General features: G+C 49.5%; 1 long non-coding RNA gene across 2 annotated transcripts in view; it reads right to left on the reverse strand.

Annotated features, from left to right (window-relative positions):
- Positions 1–4,036, reverse strand: part of LOC141575219 (uncharacterized) — a 109,006-nt gene extending 104,970 nt beyond the window's left edge. The window contains exon 1 of one of the 2 annotated variants that reach the window (XR_012502635.1): positions 3,905–4,036. This is a non-coding gene — a long non-coding RNA (uncharacterized LOC141575219). The remainder of the gene's footprint in view (positions 1–3,904) is intronic. The other variant, XR_012502634.1, reaches the window with a different exon arrangement.
- Positions 4,037–6,000: the final 1,964 nt, after the last annotated feature.

Here is a 6,000-nt window from a genome sequence, read left to right on the forward strand (position 1 = left end):
AGGCCAACCTTCTAAATCAAAAATGCCATAAGCGGACACCCAGAGCTCCTGGTGCAGGTGTCCGGCATCCTAGCAGGACTGCAGAGAGTGGAGCAGAAAAACCTCCCAGGCACCACAGCCTTAGAGAAAGAGGCTCTTCATCCCTCATGCCTCTCCCTCCTCACCGACAGTGAGCAATTCCACCCTGAGGTAGGAGGAGGCCCTCATAGTCTGTATTTTTAACGAGCACTCAGGAGATGCTGCAGAACCGTTCCATCAGTGTTTGGGAAGAGGCGGCTCTGAGTCACTCCTCTATTAATGAATGATTGACAGCCTAGAAAATGTCCTTCCTCCGCCCCTTTCCTGGCATCAGGCATGGATGGTTCCCAAGGCTTGAGGGGGCACTCTAGCACTCCCTGGCTGGGACCGATGGGGCAGGAGCCCCTCTGACGCTGCCACAGGGTGTCCCAGTGCACACACTTGGGGACTGTGCCCCACTGTGATTCATGCCCCTCCACAGCGAGGAGAGCCTAACCCAACTCGGCCCTGTGCTGGGCCCAGGGTCAGAGGGGCACAGGAAGGAGAGAGGAAGCCCTACCTAGGGCCTCTCTGAACCTGGTCTCAGTGAATACTCACAACCATCCTGTGGGGTGGCTAATATTGTCCCCATTTTATAAAGGAGGAAACTGAGGCTCTGAGTGGTGCAGTGGCTCCTCCATGTCATCCATCTGGTTTGCAGCAATGCCCAGAGCCTTTAGCTTCTGATCCAAGGCTGGTATTCTCAGCTTCCCCACAAGGCCTGAAGCAGTGGTCCCCATCCAGACTGCCACTGAGGCTACAAACTAGATGTTTCCCTCTTGGGGAGACAGCCCAGTAGACCGAGAAGCAGCCAAGACAGGACAAAGGAGGGCTGTGGGTTCTGACCCCAGTGGAGCCCGTAGGGGAGTATCTAGATCACCTCCCTCTGGCCAGCCCCCGCCACCAAGGGAAGAGAAAGGTTTTGCTGGTGCGATGTGCCTGCCCACGTCTGACTGCGAACCAGGGAATGGATAGAGCTTGCAGACCTGAAGTGCTACATGAAAGCGCACTAATAAAGCCCCTGGCAAGGCCTGACCTGGGCTGCACAGGGCTGCGCCGTGCACAGATCTGCCACAGTGCTCCAGCTTCTGCGCCACGGCCTGCGGGATCTCAGCAGCGGCGGAAACCACGAGGGCCTCTTGGGCTGTTCCCACCCAGGGCATCCAGGGAACCTACCCGCTTCACAGTTGAGGGCTCTCCCAGGCCTGGAGCTCCGGGACCTCAGGGAGGTCCTAGGCTGGTCTTTTCATCCAGAAAGTGGTCCTGGTGAAGCCCAGGTCCTTCCAACTCCCCCAGTCTAGGAAGACCGATTGTGAGACTCAGTTCCTCTCTAGGAGGGTAAGGAATTAACATTCCCAGAATAACTGCAGAGGTCTGGGCACCTGGCTTATGAACTCCAGCGAATCTCCTTAACAACATATGAGGCAAGTTCTGATTCCCATTTTTGCAGACGTGAAAACTAAGTCTCATAAAGTAAAATAACTTCCCCAGAACCTCGGATCTGTTCCCCAGAATGACAGATTTAGCCCCTCAGATCCTTTTGGGATATGACAGAATGTAAATTAAAAAAAATAACACATACAGAGGTAGGATTCAAGCCCAGGCTTCTTGGCTTGCAAAGCCTCCATGCTGTCCTGTAATTTTTTTTTTCTCTACATCAGTTGTTTTCAATGGGGACATCTGGAGATGTCTGGAGATATTTTTGATTGTCAATGCTGGGGAGGGGGAAAGTGGTATGCAACTAGCATCTAATGGGTAGAAGCCACAGATGCTGCTAAATGTCCTATAGTAAACAGGACAGCCCCTCTCTACCCCCGCAACAAAGGATTACCTGGTTCCAAATGTAAACAGCATCACTGTTGAGAAACCATGAACTAGAGCCGCTGAATATCAGACAGACTCTGCTCTGGGCTTTCCCTGCTCAGCACCTCTGAGGTAGGGCCAGCAAGCTGGGCCAACGAGTTCCAAAGTGTCCTGCCAGGTACACTTTGGAAATGGCTATTGTGAGGGGATGGGCGTGGTGGTTCTTGTACATGTAACCTTGGCAAACAAAGGGCTCAACAAACTAAGGTGTCTTCAGTGCAGGACTTCTCAGTGTGTTTATTTGTGTAGTCAGTTTTTATAAGTCACCCTACATAGACTAAGTCCCCAGTTATTCAATTAATCACTAATCTGTTACTGTGTAGGCATTATATAGATGTGATTAAAATCCATAATCAGTTGTCTTTAAGTAAGAGAGATTATCCTAGAAAATCTGGGTTAGCCAAAGGTTTTGGGAGCAGAGCTGGGGCTTCCCTGAGGAAGAAACACTGCCTGTGGCCGGAGCTTCTCCTGGTGCCGGAGAGCATCAGCCTGCCCTTCCTGACGACCCGCCCTCAGACCCCAGACTTGCCCGGCCAGCCTCTACAACTGCATAAATGGCTCTTTGCAAGAAATCCCTATCTATCTATTTTTCTATCTACCCTACTGGTCCTGTTTCTCTGCTGAACTCTGCCTGATCCAATTTGCATCATGATTCATAATCTCCAAGAGTAGAATGTGGTTTTATGACAATTCTCAAACAGACTTGGCCAGTGAGGCCTTGAAGTTGATGACAGCCTCATGAGAGTCACATTTGGCAGATCTCTCTCTCTCTCTGGCAAAATCTGATTTAGGCAAACTGAGCCAGCCAGTCATAAGGGAACGTCAGCTCCTCATGACAGTTGACCCTGACCGTGACCGTGCGCACCCACTGGGCAGAGCGTCCTCATCACCATCACATCAGCCCCCAGCCAAAGTCTCGATTGCTCACAAAACACGTCCTCCACATCAGCTCAGGTCGGACCCACTGGGCCACCTCGGGCCCAGGTGTTTGCTCTCAGTCAACCGTCCCAGTCTATAGAGCAGAGCTTACAAGCCCAGCTCTTCACAGAGGGTGTAAAGACAAAAAGAGACAGTTCATGCAGCGTCCCTGGCACACAGAGGGTGGTGGGTGTTCAGCCAGTGCCAGCCCCTCCTCTCTCCTCCCCCTGACGATCAGCTGTGCTAAAACAGGCCTCCTACTATATAAGGTATGAGCAATGTTTTAAAACCACTCCAAATGTTCAGCGGTTGCCAAAAGATGCTACAGAGCTCTCCTAGGCCCATGGCCCACCCTGAATTTAACAGGCCCGTGTTTACAAACCCAAATCCATGCATCTCCGAGGCTCCCACACACATCCCAGCTGTCCTTCCCAAGAACTACGTTTGGAGAGTCTCTGGCAGTGACACTGCCAGCTGGTGCCTTGGAGTATTCTTGACACTCGGTCTGGGCCCCAGGCAGTCACTCACGGGTGGGAGAGAGGGGGAACCAGGAGATACCCTTGCTATCTGAAAACCACCGGGAGCTCAAGCTGCAGGGTCCAGGCCACAGCTCTGAAACCAGGACATGTGGGAAATTCTAGCAGCTAAGAGTAGGGGAGCAAGGTCCAAGACACAGCTCCCTCTGGGCTCTGGCTTTTCCTGCTTTCTGTCCTTCACTCTCTGTGTATGCATACACACCATGAGCACATGCACACATAAACGCTTTCCTGAGGCTCAGCCATCCCGTAACAATCCAATCACACTGAACAACAGCCGAGAGCCAGGAATAAATGCAAGTCTGTTGACTGGACAGAACACAGATCATGGCTGATGTTGTAAGGAGCAGACACTGCACATAGCAACTCAGCCCTCACTTGGACTCTATCCTTCTTTATAGCACTGGCTCTCAAATGTTAAGGACATCTGAATCACCAGGACAGCTTGTTAAATACAGATCATTGGCCCCACCCCCAGAGTTTCTGATTCAGCAGGTCTGGGATGGGGCCCCAAAATTCGCATTTCTCACAAGTTCCCAGGTGAAGATGATGCTGCCGGTCCAGGGTCCTCACTTTAAGGTTCGCTGCTTCACAGCTTCGATAAGCCAAGTCAACTGACTCCCAAGCAATACCTGATCAGAATGGAATCAGGGAGCGTGTGTGTTGGGGGCAGGGCAGATGCTGGTAGTGGTGAGCCTTGCCAAAGCCAGGCTTTCTGACAGCTGCAGGAAGTGACAGTTGACAGCCTGATAGCAAAGAAAGAGACAGCAAACTATAAAAAGCAGACATAAGAACTCAAAAAGCAAAGCAGTCTGAAGCCATCTCAGTGGGATAAAATTATTATATACCCCTAAATAAATCCTGAGGAAGCACTCTCTCAAAGCATCGAACATTCACAGTGGAGTCATGATATTGGCAGTGCAGGCCCTGAAATATGAAGAAAGCGATGCTTAGTCTGCTTAAGAGGGCAAGGAAACATAAAATTAATTTTATAAAAAAAAATCTACATCTAATTCGTTGGCAATAAAATCATCTGGGTGCTCAATGGATTATAAACTTGGCAATCTGGAAAACGTTTCTCTGTGCGCTAATTCATTTACCTCGTTAGCCACGGTTTTACTTTGCATGTGCACCTGTGTATGTGCGCACCCACACATCTGCACAAGTACGTTATTTTGTATAAATGCGTTTCCTAACACTAACACTAACACATTCCCAGGTCTATTCTTAAACATCATTTCCTCCTTGACTGTTCAGGCAATGTGAGGTCCCCAGCTGAAGTAGCCTTAGATGCACCCATTGCACCTTTAATTGTGCAAACCCTTGTCTTCCTTGCCAGAATGTGAGCATTGTGAAGGACTAGGATCGTGACTGTCATTTTTTTTCTAGGAGTTTCCAATACCTAACAGAGTAAAACCTAGTAGGTGCCCAGTGAATGGATGTGGACTGCATGAATATCACATACTAGCCACTTTTCCTTCATGCTTTTACAGCACCTCCCCCCACTACCTCCTTTACAAAGACTAGGAAAATGTAGGTCAAGGAGCATGGAGCACACGCCTTTAGGCAGCCCCGCATTCTGAAAGCTGGCATGTAACAGGAGTAACTGTTAGCCAGGGAGCCCATCAGTCCTGTGGAGGGAGGTTTTAATCAGAATTTGCATACTCTGGGAGAGGTGGGGACAAGGAGGAGGATGCAATTAGATTATTAGATTATTAGATTATTCCTCTCCAGGTCTCCACCCCCTGACTGATCCTAATGAAGCCGTCTTCTATCCCTCCGCCTCCCACTCTCCACCAACACACATGCGCCCCTCCTCATCCTCTCACTCCAAACTAACCACCCAGAGGACAGTGCTTGGCACTTCTGGCCCGGACACCAGCAGATAGAAAATGGAATGCAAAACTGACTGAGAAAACCATGCTTTCCATAACTGATTCATTTGCCTTTAAATAAAGAGCATTAATGAGAATCAGCCTGAGCTCATCATTAGCAGGAACCCCCTCTGGGCTGGTGGGGGAAGGAGAGATCTGTGTCTCCCCCCAACCCCCGCCCCATCCTGCGATGGCATAGGACTGACTGCATTAGCCAAGCAGGATGCAAGGACCTTGGAAGACTCTGCTACACTTCCCAGTCTGACCACCCCACCTTCTTCTCCCCGGCTCCGTCACAGCCTGTGAGCACACAAGCTCACTTTTTGAGAACTCTGCAGAATTTCTAAACTCAGAAAGAGGCCCCCTAATACAGGCATGCAAGTATGAGATGACCTAGCAGCCGCCTCAGCCCATAAAGATAGTTTTCCTCATTTTGCTTTGACCAGATTCAAATGGATGACAATTTTTCCAAAACTTCTATCCAGAAGGTTTTTCCAAAAGAGAATATAACTTTTTAAGTCAGTGGTTCTTCCTATTCACCACTGGTATCCCAAAGGAACATTTCTCAGACAGAATTCCTTTCTTTCATATAAGTCAGGGTATCCTAGATTACGTTCTGGTAACAAATTCTAAAATCTCGTTGACTCTCAATTACAAAAGGTTATTTTCCTCTCATGCTGCTTGTCTGTCACGGATCAGTTATGGCTCTGCTCCAAGAATTGTGCTGAAGAAGCAGCCTACTGGAGATTGCC

This window comes from Camelus bactrianus, chromosome 27 (assembly GCF_048773025.1).
Source record: "Camelus bactrianus isolate YW-2024 breed Bactrian camel chromosome 27, ASM4877302v1, whole genome shotgun sequence".
Classification (NCBI taxonomy): Eukaryota; Metazoa; Chordata; class Mammalia; order Artiodactyla; family Camelidae; genus Camelus; species Camelus bactrianus.